Source organism: Ceratotherium simum, chromosome 1 (genome assembly GCF_057802395.1).
Source record: "Ceratotherium simum simum isolate JZ-2026a chromosome 1, ASM5780239v1, whole genome shotgun sequence".
Taxonomy (NCBI): Eukaryota; Metazoa; Chordata; class Mammalia; order Perissodactyla; family Rhinocerotidae; genus Ceratotherium; species Ceratotherium simum.
This window is the reverse complement of record NC_141900.1, coordinates 91,007,646-91,025,245: the sequence shown is the minus strand read 5'-3', so window position 1 is coordinate 91,025,245 and position 17,600 is coordinate 91,007,646. Positions and strand designations below refer to the sequence as shown.

At 43.2% G+C, this 17,600-nt stretch overlaps 1 pseudogene; it reads right to left on the bottom strand.

Moving 5' to 3' along the window:
- Window positions 1–2,276: 2,276 nt before the first annotated feature.
- On the bottom strand, window positions 2,277–2,639 carry LOC101396109 (protein S100-A10 pseudogene; annotated as a pseudogene).
- Window positions 2,640–17,600: the final 14,961 nt, after the last annotated feature.

The window sequence follows — 17,600 nt, the reverse complement described above, 5'->3', positions numbered from 1 at the left end:
TAACCATTTTTCCAAGTTGTTTTTTTCCCTTTTGTTCTGTTAGTGAGATGCAACCACCAACCACCTTGAAACCGACCAAGCCTCACCATAAGAGCTACATCCATGATCTTTGCCTCATTTTTAATGCTAAGATCTCTCCAGGAGGAGCTTAGACCTCATTACCATAACGTGCAGTGTATGTGGAAGCATGTATTCCAAATGAGCCTGTGCAAGCGAATACCCATCTCTCCCTTTTGAATATTCATTCCCCATCCAAAATAAAGTTCCCTAATTCCCTTTGAGGATGCCATGACCTTGGAAATGATTCCTCATGGTCTCTTATTTGCTGCAAATACACTTTACTTTGTGAGACAACTTCCACTGGTATAGAGTCTTATTTAACTCACCAGGAGGTGAGCCCACTTGGTTCAGTAACAGAAGGACCCTGAGGTCCTTCCAGCTCTTACAGTCCACAGGCCTCATGCTGGTGTCAGGCACCTGCTGGGAACCTTGGTCTGTCTGTTTAGAGGGAATGGGTCGCAAAGACTGAAAGTGAGCCACCTTCTCTCAGGCCACTGTGATCATATCCCTTGAATAGCCCTCATTCTCACTAGCTCAAGTGAGAATGAGAACCTGCCTCTCACCCCTCTGCCTCCCACGCCAGAAGGCAGCAAAGTCCCCATTTGCTCAGGGCAGTAAACTGCCAACAATGGCATTAGGCTGCCAGCAGTAGGAATCTGTAGATTTATGAGTCTATAAAATCATTCATTTTAACTCCTGGAGCAAGTCAAGTCTCCTAGGTTAATCAGTAATAGTGCCTTCACAAACATCAAGTGGAGGACAGCATAGGGGAATCCCATCTATGTTGCCACACCTCCTAAAAAACAACTCGTTGTCCTATATATATATATATATATATATATATATTTTTTTTTTTTTTTTCGAATTCCACGGAGAACCCTCCCCGGTACACCTTGCAAAAGATTTCTTCACTTTCAACTGAATTTGCCATTCCTTTATAGTTGTCTGATATATGGAATACTGTGCAGCAATGAAAACAAATGAGGTAGATCTCTATGTACAAATATGAAATCATCCTCAACTCATATTATTGCATGGAAACAGCAAGTTGCAGAGTGATAAATTTATGTAAATATTTGTCCTCCCAAAACTCACAAAACAAAACCTTATTTTTCAAGGAAATATCAGTAGATATGTAAACGTCTAGCAAGGGATCTGGAAACATTCATACCAAACTAATAATAGTAGTTAATTCTGTAATGGTTGAAAGACCAGGGTGAGGTCAAAATGCTTTCATTTGTACAAGGGGCATGTGTATTGTTTGTGTAAATAAAACTAATTTTATAAAGAAAATTAATCAAGAAGTTGACCAATGATTGAATTATGAGAAGTGAACTCACTGGACCCATGGTCTTGCCCATCTTTTCATTTCATCCTTCCAGTTCTCCAGGCTCAAAACCTGGGAGTCACCCTTGGCTCTCTGTTTTCTGTCGTGCCTCTCCCCAGTCAAAGCATCAGGATATTCTGTTGGCTTTGACTTCAATATCTAATGATTTCTAAACTCCTCCACCACCACCTCTCATATTTTCTTGCCTGTATTATTTTAATGGTCTCCCTGCTTCCACCCTTGTGCCCTCACTCTCTGTTCTCAACACAGCAGCCAGAGTGGTCCCATGAAAACCCTGCACCCCTCCCTGTTGCCCCTCTAACCTCACGTCTCACTATACTCCTCATCTCACTCCCTCACTCTGCTCCAGCTACAGGGATGCCTTGCTTTGCACTAGGCACACTCTTGTCCCAGGGCTCTTGCATCTGCTATGCCCTCCGCCGAGAGCATTCTCCCCATCATATATATGTGGCTTGCTCCTTGGTCTCCTTCAGCTTGTGGCTCAAATCTCATCTTTTCTGAGAGTCTTCCCCGACCACTCTATTTAAAATGGACACCCTCCTTTGTACTCCCTCTCTCCCTCTCTGCTTTGTTTTTCTCCTCAGCACTTAGCACTTTCTTCTTCTTCTTTTTTTTTTTTTTAGAAACTAAAAAGGAATTTGTTTATTGAGGCAAGAGGATGCAGTCAATATAAAAATAAAAAACTTATCTGGCTTTACCTTACTTTTCTTTCTCTGCTTGTCGAATGGGAGTTGGATTTTATTTGTACATTTTCTAAGAGTCCCAATCTGCTCCTGAAGTCCTTATGCAGGGGAAGCTATGGGGCAGATTCCTTAAGCGACACTTTGGAAGAACTCTTATCACGGTGGGAGTAATCGCTCACCGCTGCCTACCTCTTTCCCTTCTGCTTCATGTGTATTACAATATAGTCATTGCACTCAGTGGTGAGCCCAGCAATTAGGGAAAAGAAGCTCTGGAAGCCCACTTTGCCATCTCACCACTGGTCCAGGTCCTTCATTATTTTGTCCGCAGCCAGAGAGTCTTTTCAATTTCCCAAAAATCCAGGCATCTCTTATTCCATGAATACTCTCAGGAGTACTTTGTTAAATAGCCTTTATCCCCAGCAAATTTGTGAAACACGAACATCATGGTTTCCACGATGTCTTCCACTTGAGATGGCATTTTGTTGAGGTCTGTTGAAACCTTGGCCGGAAGGTATGGTGGGGCTAGCTGGGACGAGAGGTAGTCTATCACCTTCTAATACACTATAAACCCATTTATCTTATTTTTTATCTCACCACACTAGAATTAAAACTCAACAAGGGCTAGCATTTATGTCTGTTTTGTTAATCATTGTATCTCCAAGCACCTAAACCAATGTTTAGCAAACAAGGAACATGCAATAAATATTTCTTGAATGAGTAAAGACTATATTAACCACAAAGTTTCATGAGTGACACTATAATAATGGGGAAAATCCCATACTTAGACACATTGGTTAGCTTTTGAATTTTGAGTAAATCACTTAGCCTCAACTTTCTTTCTTTTTTTATTGTGGTAAAAAAACACATGAGATCTACCCATAACAAATTTGTAAGTGTACAGTACAATATTGTTAACTATAAGCACAATATTGTACAGCAGATGTCTAGAACTTTTTCAGCTTACATAACTGAAACTCTATACTCATTGAACAATAACTCCCCATTCCTGCTGGCAGCTCCTCAAGCCCCTGGAAACCACCATTCTACTCTATGAGTTTCTATGACTTTCACTATTCTAGGTACCTCATATAAGTAGAATCACGCAACTTGTCGTTCTATGACTGGCTTATTGCACTTAGCATAATGTCCTCAAAGTTCATCCATGTAGTATACTATGACAGAATTTACTTCTTTTTATGACTGAATAATATTACATTGTGTGTATATACAACATTTTCTTTATCCATTTATCCATTGATGGACATTTGGCTTGTTTCCACTTCTTGGCTATTGTGAATAAAGCTACAATGAACATGGGAGTGCAAATATCTCTTTGAGATCCTCCTTTCAATTCTTTTGGATAAATACCTGAAAGTAGGATTGCTAGGTCATATGGTAGTTCTATTTTTAATGTTTTGAGAAACATCCATAGTATTTTCCATAGCACTCGCACCATTTTACATTCCCACAAACAGTGCACAGGGTTGAAATTTCTCTATATCCTCACCAACACTTGTTATTTTCTGTTTTTGGGTTTGTTTTTTTAAATATATATAATAGCCATCCAAGTAGGTGTGAGGTGATATCTCATTGTAGTTTTGATTTGTATTTCCCTGATGATTAGTGATATTGAAGACCTTTTCATGGACCTTTTGGCCATTTGTATGTCTTCTTTGGAGAAATGTCTTTTCAAGTCCTTTGCCTATTTTTAAGTCAGGTTATTTATTTTTTTGTTATTGAGTAATAGGAGTTCCTTATATATTTGGGGTATTAACACATTATCAGATATAAAAGTATTTTCTCCCATTCCATAGGTTGCCTTTTCACTCTGTTGATTGTTTCCTTTGGTGTGTAGAAGACTTTTAGTTTGATGTAGTCTCACTTCTCTATTTTGCTTGTGCTTTTGGTGTCATATCCATGAAATCATTACCAAAACCAATGTTATGAAGATTTCCCCCTATGTTTTCTTTTAGGAGTTTTATAGTTTCAAGCCTCAACTTTATTTATCAGTATTTGTATAGCTCTTTCCACATTTCAAAGCACTTTCATGTACATTAAACCCATAAAACAGAAACCCCAGAAGGAGGTCCCTTGGACATTGGTGCTGAGTTGTGATGACAGGTCCAGAGCCCTTGGGAGTTTTACTCTGGAGATCAGGAGAGGGTGGGAACTCTCACCCTGGGACATGTCTTTGGGGGTCATATATCTGCCCACTTACAGCAGGAAGTGCCCAGCCATACTGACCCAGCAATGCCTGCTCCCCACAAGGAGCTCACTGTATTCACGGGCTTCCCTGGAAGCCAAAGTCTGGCCCTGTGCAAGGGAGATGGTAGGCAAAAGCTCTTTTGGGATTGCATCTGAGTCTCCTATTGGCAGAAGTGCTAGGAGCCCCCTAATTGGAGTCAGAGGGTGCCCCTCCATTGACCTTTGCCTTTCTCATCCTTCCCTAGGAGCTGCTGTCCACAGACCTCAGTTCAAAGCTGATAGTCTGTTGTTCTGAAACTTACCAAATCATGCAAATTTCTCTCTGACCTAAGGTCATCGATATTCATTGAACTAAATGCCACCCAAGGAGGCACAGAGAGCAGAGGACCAGAGAGAACCTTAGGTGTTTGTGTCTTAGGCAAGTCACTGCCCTTCTCTGAGTCTGGCTTCCTCATCTATAAATGGAGGCAAGACTCTTCACAGGGTTGTGCGTGAGGATTAGGAACACAGTAGATGCTCAGCACACGATCCATTGCTCTCATTTTGTGTGGAGGATAAAAAGATGATAGAGTCTGAAGCCGCTGCCCTTTTTCACATGAAGGATAAAAACCCGCAATGAAGAACAAGTGCAAAAGGCTGTTCCTCTAATCAGAAAGTCAGAGCTGAGGGGCATAGAACAGGGCACAGAGTGCCTGGTTTGGCATTAATGCAGTGATCTTAGAAGGCTTCCTCATGGGACTCGTGCTGAACTGGATCTAGGAGGAGGAAATGCTCTCCAATTGGTGAAGGGAGGGGAGTGATTCAGGGCAGGATCTATACTACCATGAGGGGTGGTATTTCAGGCCAGGGTCTATGCTACCATGTCATGGGGGGCAGTGGAGGGGTTGTATGTATTTCAGGGCAGGATCTATGCTATTGTGTGTGTGTGTGTGTGTGTGTGTGTGTGTGTGTAGGGTATTTCAGGGCAGGATCTATGCTATTGTGGGGGGAATATTTCAGGACAGAATCTATGCTACTGGGAGGGAGGGGTCAGGGTCAGAAGGTGATGGCATGTGTGCGTAGATGTTGCCGGGGAGAACTCTGATTGTATCCAAAGCTGGTGAGAGGCCACCAGGAGGTCCCCAGGGTTAGCGCTGCAGGTAAATAAGCCTCTTAGTAACATCCCACCCAGGACTGCATCTCTTCTGGGTGCAGACCTGCTCTCCAGTGAGGTGCACCCAGGGAGGCAGATGTGTGTGGTGCTGGTTGACTATGATGAAAGCCTGGGGCAGGTGGGTTTCAGACCCTCTGTGTGTCCTCTCAATGCAACGGGAAGGCTCTCCAAGACAGAGGTGCACAGACTCCTGAACACCCTCTGCTCCCATGGGGGCCCAGATATGCTGTGAGTGGGCTGGCGGTGGGAGACAGGGAGCAGGCCCAGGGGACAGAAACCAGGCGGTGGGAGAGAGAGGGAGAACAGCAGTTCCTCAGGGGCCCTCAGAGACCCTGGATCAAAGGCTGCCTGAGTGCCAGAAGGGACAAAGCCCTGACCCAGGCAGAATTTTGGAGTGAAATGAACATTTTACATTTGCCTTGAAAGAGAGAAGAAGAATTGACTCTTACTGGGTGCTTTCTTAGTGACAGTTTGTTTATACATAACACATCGTTCAATTTAACATTCCACCAAAATCCTTTTAAAGATGAGTCTGCCCCTCACCCAAGTTGAATTTCAGGAGTGTCTACTCAAGCCAGGTACCCTATTTGGTAGGGCTCATTTGTGTTCCTCACAGTCATCGCGAGTTGGACCCTGGGTCAGAATCCAAATCCATGTGCCACCAAACCCATGCTGGTTCTACTGGGCTGCGTGACCTCTGTTTAACCCTTGCCCGGGTGAAGTAACTTGCCCCAGGTCAGAGAGCAGCAAGGGGGCACCTGCCTGGCTGCTGCTCCTAGTGTTAAACTGAAGTAGTGGGATCATGACCATCATGAAATACTTAGGGGTGCAGGGATTCAAGCAAAAAGGGGCCTAAAGACAATAGTTACCTATATTTTTGGGGAAAAAAGAATTTTTTCCTCTAAACCAGAAAGATGCCTACTTCCTATTGTCCCAAAGAGTGAGCACTTTTTCCCTTATCTTCTTGATAATTTTAATCCGAGCTTTTAAAGATCTCTTCTGTGCAACCCCTCTTATGCCCCATCCCCCATTTCTTCTTCCCTTATTTAAAACATCATCTCCTGTACCCCTTTTATGCATCTTTTTCCTTCAGACCCAGGTGTTTTCATCTTTTCCCTGAGACACGAGCCTGTGCTCTGGACCCTGTATTTAAGGAGGCTTCTCTAAGCGGCAAGATAACCCTATAAGGCAAGTGTCACAGCCCCATTTGAGGGATGAGGAAAGTGGGGCTCAACGTCAGGTGAGTGGAACCTTGGGGGACATCCATTTAGTCCTCCGTGGGCACATACAGGCCGTGTGGGGCATCTGAGGTGACACAAGTAGCCCGTCCCTGTCCCACTTGGCTTCCACTTGAAAAGGAGCCACCTGGCAAGGTGAGAAGGTCAGCCCTGCCCCCCCTTACCTTTTTGCGCCGCCTTCTGACAATTTGGTAACTGTTTCTTCCACTGCCCGCGCCCTCATTGGCCCGCCGCCGCGCGTCCCCATTGGCTGTGGGGGCCGGAGACCCGCTGCGATTGGTCCGCGCCTCTGTGCCAAGGCACTAGGTCTCTCTTCTGTCCTGGGCAGAAGCCGCGGTCCGCACCCTGGCTGGTGCGCGAGGCCCATGATCGCTGTCACCGCTGTCAGGGCTTCAGGGGGCCCGCGTGTCCGGGGAGTGGGGACGTCGTGTGCACCGCTGCCCATCTCCCTCCAAGCGTGAGTATCGACTAAACGCTGCGGTTACGGTGCCCGCTCACTTCCAGAAGGGTGCACTTGGCCATGTGGGTGTTTATGCACATGCGAATTGATTCAAGCCGGTGCCTCGGAACAGGTGAACATTTAGGTCTGGGGCCAGACTTTAATATGAACGTTTGTATATGTCATCGTGACGACCTATGTATTTCTGAGGATGATTCTGGATTTTGTGTGTGTATGTGTGTGTGTGTGTGTGATCTGATAGGCATAGGGAATCAAAGGAACCTGCCTGTGGGTTGCAAAACATTATCCAGTGTATTGCGTGGGTTTGCCTAGGGTTTGCTAAAGAGAATGGATCACACTCAAATGTTTTGTGGAGTGACGCTTCAAAATGACTGCAAGTTTCTCTGTGCCTTGGGGAATACGAGGTCATATATTTTTTAAATTTAGTCTAGGGAGTTTTTAAAATGTCAGCTCTAAGTATGTGTTAAGTGCTGTTTTAACAGGAAAGTGGTGATGATGTAGGATCCCAAAAAGGGAACCCCAACTCCAGTCTCGGGAAGGCGCGGACCCACAGACACAGAAGACCGAGCTTGATGCAAACGCAAGAGGTAAGAGGTTTATTAAGCGGAGCTCCGGGCCGACACGTGTCTCTCGCAGGAGACAGAGGAGTCGACCCCGAACCTTAAAGGGCAAGCTCTTTTATAGGATTCGGAAGCATAAAGCGGGAAAAGGTTGGCGCGGTCTTACATGATTGGCTAATTTAAAACATTTAAACAGTTACATTTTATGGCGCGAATTGCTATGGCACGAAGCGATTATCAGGTTACACACACGCGTCCCCATCTGGACCCCCTCCACCCCGACCCTCCCAAACTTATCCCTCTGGAGCACTCTCTTGTTCTCAATTCTTCCCCAAACAGTTTAGGGTGGGTCTTTCATGAATAGAGTCAGTCAGGATTGATAAACGTTCCCCCTTATACCAGGAATCCTTAGGGCGTGGAGGTGCCTGTCTCTAAGGTATTAACTTTAAAATTTTTAATATAATTTACTTCCTTCATTCCCCACTTCTTCTTTTGTCCCTAGTTCTAATCTTAGAACTTAGTTTTCGGTGTCTACTATCAGTGGCTCATTGCGTGGGAGAGCTTGGTAATGGCGTTGGAGCATCATAGCATGCACTGCATTGACCCTTTTTCTTATGAAAGCAGTAATTCTATTGAAAACACACGGTCCGAAGACCAAAAGTAGACAAAGAATCAGCAAGGGTCCTGCTAGGGAGGATAGTAAGGTCGTCATCCAGGGGGACTTAGTGAACCAGGATTCAAACCAGCTCTGTTGCGCCTCCCTGCTTTGCTGCCTCATGTCTAATCTTTTTTTTAATCTTTGCATTGAATCTCGGACTACCCCTGTGTGATCTGCATAGAAACAGCAGTCTTCTTTAAGGGCCGCACAAAGTCCTCCCTCTCTTAAAAACAGCAGATCTAATCCTCTTCTATTCTGGAGCACTATTTCAGACAGGGAGGTGAGGGACTCTTCTAATTTAGAGATGGACTGTTCTAAAGTCCTGAGGTCTTTATCTATAGCATTGCTCAAGGCAGTTAATCCCCTTTCTCCTGTGACTAAGGCCGTAGTGCCAGTCCCTACGCTCGCGGCAACTCTCAGTCCCAGGAGTACAGCCAGGGTGAGGGATACTGGTTCTCTTTTCCATAATCTGGATCTCTGATCAAACTTATCCTCGAAACTATTGGCAGTATGATAATAAATTCTAGGCACCAACTGCACAAGCACGCAAAAATCTTGTGACGAATTGAATACGCCAGTTGAGATGCAGGGGGTCAGGCCTGTGGAGCAAGCCCATCACCTATTGGGCCCTGGTATCAAAAAATAACCAGGAGTGGTCGGAAGGCTGACTTCAGTCTTATTACATAGAGCCTGGTAGCCCGGGGGAATTTTTTTAAGCATAGTCCTGAACCGGTCCCCGACACATCCGTTAGGGTTAGCCGTCCTTCTTTGCCCCAAAGACAAGTCGTGTGGTCCGTGGTGTTATTATAGACCCCCATGGTGGCAATTCCTTTATAATAAGGGGGGGCTGACCGCTAGGCATAGCCAGCATGCTTCAGTCATTTTAGGGTTGGAGCCATTTAAGGCGTAGTAAGCTCCCCGTACTAAGTTAAACAGTCTGTGCCATCTTTGCCCAATAGGTACTGCGGGAGGTCAAATGTCTTTCAGAGAAAACAATCAAGGTAAAGATATATTTCAGGGTGGCCAAATCTTGATCTCTCACAGTCCCGCCTTTGAAACTAAAAGTTTCACAGTCCTTTTGAAACTTAAAGAAGTTTTATAGTCCAGAAGCTGAGTTGGTAGATTGTTTCATCTTACTGAACACATTTTATAGTCCTGATGATAGATCAGTTCAATTGAGTTCTTTTTGGAAGGTGGTGATGTAGGTGGGCTCTCAAGGTTACGCCTATATTATGGTATCAAGTCCATCAGCTTCAGTTTGTAAGGCTTCAGGAAAAAGGGCAGGTTCAGTTCTCAGTGATTCCAAATGAAAATGATGGAAAAAATCAAAAACGTTAGTTTGGAGATCTGTAGCCAGATATTTCAAGAGACTGGAAGAAATCAGGATCCAGTCTAGTCAACAGATATAAAAAATAAAAACCTCAAAAGACAATTAACAAAACTAGGATCTAATATCTGCAAATGTATACTATAGTTTTTACTGAAATATAATTTTTTTTTCTAAAATCACCCTCATTTTTCTAGTTCTAATAGAGTTGGCCCAATTATTAACATAAGTACAGTAAGAATAGCAATTGATCATATAGGCTCTTTCAAATCTGCTTTGCTGGAACTTTTTATAAGGAATCTCACATTGAACTTTAAAGGCCTCTCGAGGCCAGGAAAGCCAAGCCAAGGATTTTGTCACCAGACTTTGCCTGCAATACCTATAAATTTGGGTGAATTTTTCTATTCTGAGGTTTCTCCAAAATATTTCAAGGTTCCTTGTACCTGCCAGATAAGTGACATTCTTTACTTATCCTGGTAAGTGCTGCTTGGAACACAAGGTACCAGGCCAATATTTCTACGTGGCTTTATTTTATAAAGTCCAATCTTTATTCTTCAAAAGCTGTATGGTTATATCGCAAATATGATGTTCCAGTCATAACCTTGGTAATATAACCAGTTTTTTCAATTCTGTCCTGTTACAAGGAGAACAGATTCTTATTGAACTTATGCAAATAACTATATTGCCATGAAAACAACAATACTCACTAAGAGTTTTCAAATTCGAGGGATCAGATAGAGAGAAAAAGATAAATATTTTAATTTTACTTACAAAAGTATTATTTACTAAATTGCTATAAGTCATAGCTAGCTCAGGAGAAAAGAGAAAAAGTTTTTTTTAAATCTGAAAAAACAAAACATTAAAAATTCAGCAATACTTCAAATGAAAAATCATAAAAATTATAATCTGTTCATTCAGTCCTGTGTAATCCATTCTTGATCCCAATCTTTTTGTTAGCAGCTTCATGAAGTTATCAGTCTCTCCAACAGATTTCTGTAATTTCTTATCAAGTTCAGTTTTATGATCAGAAAGTTTATCAGAAGCCTGTACTTTAGTGTAAATGTCAGAGTCCTTTCTATGAATTTTTCTGAAGTTGAAACATTTTGCAAAAGCATTAGAGCAAAGAAATAAGTCTGTAAAGAACAAGACCTCAAAATGGCAATTGACAGAGAAATTTGGTTAATTTTGTGACATACAACACTTTAAAATAATAATAACCAGAATTACGACTGATAATCAGGACAGATCAGCATTTCAGTAATGTTGTACAATTTTAAAACACCTATATCAATAACATTTACCCACATAATAGCACCTAAGCAGACTTATCATCACTTGTCTGACAATCCTTTCTATGTAATTTAACATACTGAATCAGCCTAATAAGTTTAGTATCTTTCCCCTTATAGGAAGAGAGCAAATTTCTTTGAGAAGTTCCAGGGCCCTTTGAAAATTCCCAAAGAAAAAAGTAAAAAAAGACTTTAAGATATGAATTTTGGGGGAGCTTGTCAAAAATATAAACAGTCAAAGCAACATAGCATTAACAGTCTAAAAAGCCTTAATAGAGAGACCTCAGTCTTTTGAACACAGGAAATTATTTTAACAAAACATAGATTTTTTGTCTTTTAGGTAGACTTATTCAAAGGTAAAGAAAAATCTTTTGTAACCTCTTTATCAAGTCCAAGAAAATTATCCTTTTAAGAGAAATAAGACCAAATTATAATTTTGTACCAGCTTACTTTTGATATTAAAACTCATTTACTTAATTAAATTTATTTTAATCTTAGCCAACTTGACCATGTAAAAACTCTTTTTCCAGAATTCCTCTTTCACAAACTTATAACTTTTTTACATTCAGAATTTGTCTCATGTCTTTCTTTTTCCTTCTAGTACTTGAGGACAAATTTATCTTTCTTAATCGACCAAACAAAACATTTCCATTTTTTGTTTTTTTTTTTATACATCTTACTTTCCTTGTACACAGACATATTTTTCTTAATTTTTTAGTAGCTTTAATCACATATATCAACCAGAAACCTTAACTCTTATAGACTTTGACTTCTAAGTAAAAACTAAGTAAGCAGTTATAAACTTTTTTACATTAGCATTTTGTGGATTGGAAAATTTATGAACACTTCATAACCTCCAGAAATATGTTACTTTATAGTACAATCTTTCAATAAAATACATGTTTACCAACAGACCTAAAACATCTTTTAGTTCTCCTGTAATGAAAAGCCAAAAGTAGACAAACGTACATTCAGCAATCAATGTTTAACATCTTATCTTATTTGGAAATGATGATACTCAGAGAATTTTTATCATAAAATTTAGCAAAACTCTAAAGTGTTAAGTTACCAGAAAGAGTTTGGAAGCTGTAACCACCATAACACATAATTATGGTGTAAAGTTCATCCAACGTTTATCTTTTTTACAACTATTTAGTTACTTATTCCCAATAATTATTTAGATTGCCTACAAGACTTCATAAGACTTCAGATAAAATTAGCCATCATTTAAATTACTATTTTTGTTAACCAGTTCTGTAATAGAAATAACATCAGTTTTTTTCTACAAAATTCCATGCAGTTTTCACTTTTTATACCTTTAAACATAGTTATCACTAAGATTTTTATCAATAGGTCTTGGTCTTATAATCTTGGACCAGGGGAGCATTCTCAGTCAGATATTTTAAAACATATTCAGGCAAGGCTGATGCAACCTCTCTATACAAATTCAGCTCAAACATTCCAACCTTTATAATCTTATCAATATTTACCTTTTACATGTTTTCAATTCAATTGTAACCTGAGTCAAGGTCTTAAGACTAGTCAAATCTTTCCCTTCCTTTTTCTAGCCTTAATTCTTAGGTACCAATTAAGCAATTATGTGAGAGCTCTCAAAACATTTTTTTTTCCCCAATTTAGAAGTTTTTCTAATTTAAAGGATCCGTCGTCTGGCCATTGACGAGTAGGATCTTCACTTGTATATTTATTCTAATAGTGACTCGAACCAATAAGCCTTTTTAAGGAAAGACCCGGAGTTAACTTTCCACGCTTAGAATAAAGCTTTCCCATGGACGCAAGAGGCGTCCCTGGTGAGGGCGCAGATGATGTAGCCCCCATGATCCACAGAATTCACTCCCAAAGATATTTAGACTCCCCTGAGAGCTTGGCACAGCCGGACAGAGACAGTTCGGAACCCCAGTGTACTCGACTGGCCACCAAGGTGCACCCCGGTAAATGTACCTTCCGTATGGTGGAGACCAAGGAGAATATTCTCACTGGTCACAAAGCCAAGTTTTCTCAGGACACAGAACAAGACAGAAGGAAAAACTTCATCCGGTTTTTTTTTTTTTTTTTTTCTTATGTGCACAATGACAGCTTTAGCCACGCCTTAGGTCTCTTGGAGCCAGAATAATACCTGGGGGGGAGGTGCCGCGGGGTCGGGGACTGTGTGCTTTTACAGAGTACCTCGTCGTTGCACGGACATTTTCTTGCAGTTGGCGGGGGACCTGTGTCATCTACCCCGTTCCGTGACCCAACTTATCCTGTCACGGGAGTCTTCTGAAAGTGGCGAGCGCCCTAATGGCTCTTAACTGCTCGACCCGCGCCCACTTAAATTTGCGGCCTTTTTGGCTTCCAAGATGCCCTCGGCAATGACCTTCACTTCATGTGCATAATAACCCATAGCAAAGTTTGTAGACGCCGGTCTGGTGAGACCCGCAAACTCACCAGTCTGTGGGGCCGCCCCGGACAGCAGGCTAATAGGGCCTATGCCTGCGTCCTACCCTATGGTATTTCCTTCTTATGACAAAAGACACAGACAAAAGAGAAAAACAGAGACTACCTTTGGGAGGAAAAGGGATCAAGATCAAAAACCAAGAGTACTCTACCAAATTTAAACCAAGAGTCACTAAAAGCCCAAGAAACTAGTTTCCCAAATATTTTCTCCTGCCAATCTAAATTTAGAAAGAGAAAAAATTCTCACCATTTCTTTCCGCCGGACTCCGCAGATAGAGATTCCGGGAGGCTGACGTGGTAAGAAATCTTACCTTTTTGCCGGCTTTTGTCAGGCGTTCCCGTATCTCACCATCTGCAGTAGTCCAGGGAGAAGGCAGGTCCTCCAGCTGTAGGATTCCATCCCGTCAAATGAGGTCCACGTGACGAACAAAAACAGAACAACGAACACCAAAGACACACCAAAACATTCCTCATTCCCCTTGTCCCTTGGGGCGTCCCCCAGGGTTGCAGCCTGCAGTTCCCAGCACGTCTGCCATTGCAGCCGCTCGGTCTTCACGGCCGAAGCGGCGGCTGCCCAGATACCGAATCAAAACAATGCTTCGCGGCGCCGCACACACTCACACACCCAGTCACTCAGGCTTACCTCCAAGGGGTCTTCGGAGTCTGGGGTGACCGCGCAGATCCCGGACGAGCCCCCAAATGTAGGATCCCAAAAAGGGAACCCCAACTCCAGTCTCGGGAAGGCGCGGACCCACAGACACAGAAGACGGAGCTTGATGCAAACGCAAGAGGTAAGAGGTTTATTAAGCGGAGCTCCGGGCCGACACGTGTCTCTCGCAGGAGACAGAGGAGTCGACCCCAACCTTAAAGGGCAAGCTCTTTTATAGGATTCGGAAGCATAAAGCGGGAAAAGGTTGGCGCGGTCTTACATGATTGGCTAATTTAAAACATTTAAACAGTTACATTTTATGGCGCGAATTGCTATGGCGCAAAGCGATTATCAGGTTACACACACGCGTCCCCATCTGGACCCCCTCCACCCCGACCCTCCCAAACTTATCCCTCTGGAGCACTCTCTTGTTCTCAATTCTTCCCCAAACAGTTTAGGGTGGGTCTTTCATGAATAGAGTCAGTCAGGATTGATAAACGTTCCCTCCTATACCAGGAATCCTTAGGGCGTGGAGGTGCCTGTCTCTAAGGTATTAACTTTTAAATTTTTAATATAATTTACTTCCTTCAATGAAAGTACGCTTTGCTTCATGGATGAGAAGTATTAAACTGTGGCATGACAGTATTAATCTTCACAAAATGCCATTTTAGTAGAACGTATCAAGGAAACTGTCTTCTAACTTTGCTAGACTGAAGGTTATGCTTAGCAAGCTGATCTGATGAACAGGCTTGAACACAGTGAAACATTTATAAAAGGGAAAACATGTCAGAGCTATGGCCATTCTGAAATGCCTAATATTATTTTTGGCCTCAGTTCCCTGCAGAATGAATGGGCTTTGCACAGGAAAGGGCTCAGTAAACATTTGTCCACTGAACTAGTCTCCAGAATTCCATCAGATGCAGCTTCCCACGCTGTTGTATGCTCCCAGCTCCCCTTCTGTTGGAGTATGAGCGGCTTGTGTCACTTGCCCTCGCTCCAGATAGTCACAGAATTATGACATCGACCTTATAGTGGTGGAAAAGTCTAAAGTATAATCTACTTAAAGACTTTTTCACTTCCTTTATACAGACGAAGAAATTAAGAATTTAGAGATGTTTCTTGGCTCATACGAAGTCACATGGCTGGTTAACATAGACCTAGAGTTATAGTCTCTAGGTCTCGAGCCAATCCACAATCCAGCCTTCCTTCTCACACCAGTTCATCCCATTGGACCCGTATGATCTCTGGGTGCGTCCCCGCATCATCCCACCCATTCTGGATTCTTAGAACTAGCTTCCTTCCACCTACTGTCTCTGTACTAGGTTCCCTCGATTCTCACATGCTTCAGATGCCAAAATATTCACACTCACGCCTCCAAACACGCTCACTTTCCTGAGTCAGAATAGGATATCCAGGTTCTTGTGGCTGTATAATCCCTCCCCACATCTCTTATGTGGCAATTAGGCAGCATCACCTTCCAATGGTTTTTTTTTTTTTTTGCTGAGGAAGATTCGCCCGGAGCTAACATCTGCTGCCAGTCATCCTCTATTTTGTATGTGAGCCAACACCACAGCATGGCCGCTGACAGATGAACGGTGTAGATCTGCCCCCAGGAACTGAACCTGGGCTGCCGAAGCAGAGGCACTGAACTTAACCACTAGGCATCAAGGCTGGCCATCAAAGGCGTTTCTAAGCTTCTGAAATGCATGCCTCTCACTGTGAATCTTGCCAAGAACTCAATTCTTGAGACTGTAAATGCTTAGGATCCAGAGGGATCTTTTGGGTTAGGGTGGACCTAGCTGTTATTCTCTGCCCCCAAGGTTTTCTCTTAATCTTCATTTTCCTTTAGCTCATTCAGCCCAGCACCTCTGCTTGTTCCCACCCCTGGGAGATTCTGTCCTAGTGGTCCAGGCAGCAGAACTCTTAGTGGATTTAGTCTGGGAGGAGCAGCCGGGAAAGGGAGTGTTGGAGTTAATCATGTATGCCCGCACATGGCGTGCACCCTGGGAGGGACACCTTTGATGCTGGATACGTGGATCCTGACCAAGGATCTTACTGATTTGTTGGCAAAACAAGATTAAGTTAGAAACCAGTGTGGTCTGTGGCTGGGAAATTTCTGAGAGGAATTGGGACTCAAACTGGGAATTGAAGACAAAGTGACTCTAGAGAGGTAGACACTGAGTGTATGAGGGGGTGGCAGAGAGGGGTGGCATTCTAGGTGGGAGGAAAGGCAAGAGTGGATGGGCAGGAGAGCAAATGTTTCTTTTGTTAATAGTGAGAGAAAGGGGAAATGGGAGATTCTGAGTTTTCAAGGCTATTAAAATGCAGATTTCCAGGCCCCTGGGATGGCATCTCAGACTATACTCTCTACACTGCTCTAATTCCTTACAGTGCTGGGAGCAGTTTCCTTAACATGCTTTGCATCTGCATAGGGCTTTTGGGAGAAAAGATTTGTTTTGGTTTTGTTTTCAATAAAAGATGACTTCTTGATCTCATTTTCACAATACAGTTAGTTCCCCCATTCCTAGCAAAAGAGCCAACCTCAGAATAAGGCTAGGAGGGTCCTGCCCTCCGCTCCCCCATCTGAGATTGTGACTTCTGTGGTACTTGTCCTGGGCGATCCACCCCTTCACACAGCTCACAGGTGCTGACGGGTCACATCCAACTGCATCATTGCAATGGAAAGCTCTATCTGAAAAATGTTGACCTAAGCTCCTGTCAGGGCCACAGTGCAAGTCAATGAAAATAGCTTCAAAAGAATGCCTTTTGGGAATCATAGCAAATCACTCCCAGTGGAGAGCAGCGGGCAGCATGTAGGGGTAGGAGATTTAAAATTGCATGAGGTCTAATCAGGCTTAACATCTACTTGGCTTGATTCTCCCTTAAAATGGAGTGGAAGGATCTTCTCCCATCTTCCCTGAGGTGTTCCCCCCTCTCATCCCAGGGTTGGGGGCGGCGGATATCTCCCAGCTCCTGACAAGGGCACCTAAGGCAGGCGGGGTGAGGTGGAGGCCACAGCTCCCAGTAGCCAGACAGGATGCTCTGGCGCCCTCTTCACCCCTAGAGGTGGGCAGGGAAGGCTGCATCTAGGGGGAGCCGGTAATGGGAGGGTCTGCCCCCTATGGGAGAGGCAGAGGGCTGCCCCCTTATCCAGTGACTGATGTCCGCACAGCCATCCAGATACTTCAGGGGGAGTGTGTTTAAGTAGAAGCCTGGGAGGAAACCCAAATTATCGGCATTGGCACTGGCAGAGCTCCAGATTCCCCACAAGCCCAAAGGCCTTGGTATTAGTATTCTTAGACTATTAGAGAATTCGAGATCCTGGGAGGACACTGGGATTTTTACCTCCATTCTTCTAGAACAATGTTTCCCATCAGGGTCTCTTTTTATGTATGTTGACCTAAATTCCCTGGTGTCCGGGTACCTTCATTTCTCTTTAATTTAAACAAGTAAAGAAAACCTATGTTCTTAGGGTCAAAAGTTTCCCATTTTTCCCTAGGCAGTTCAAAACGTTCA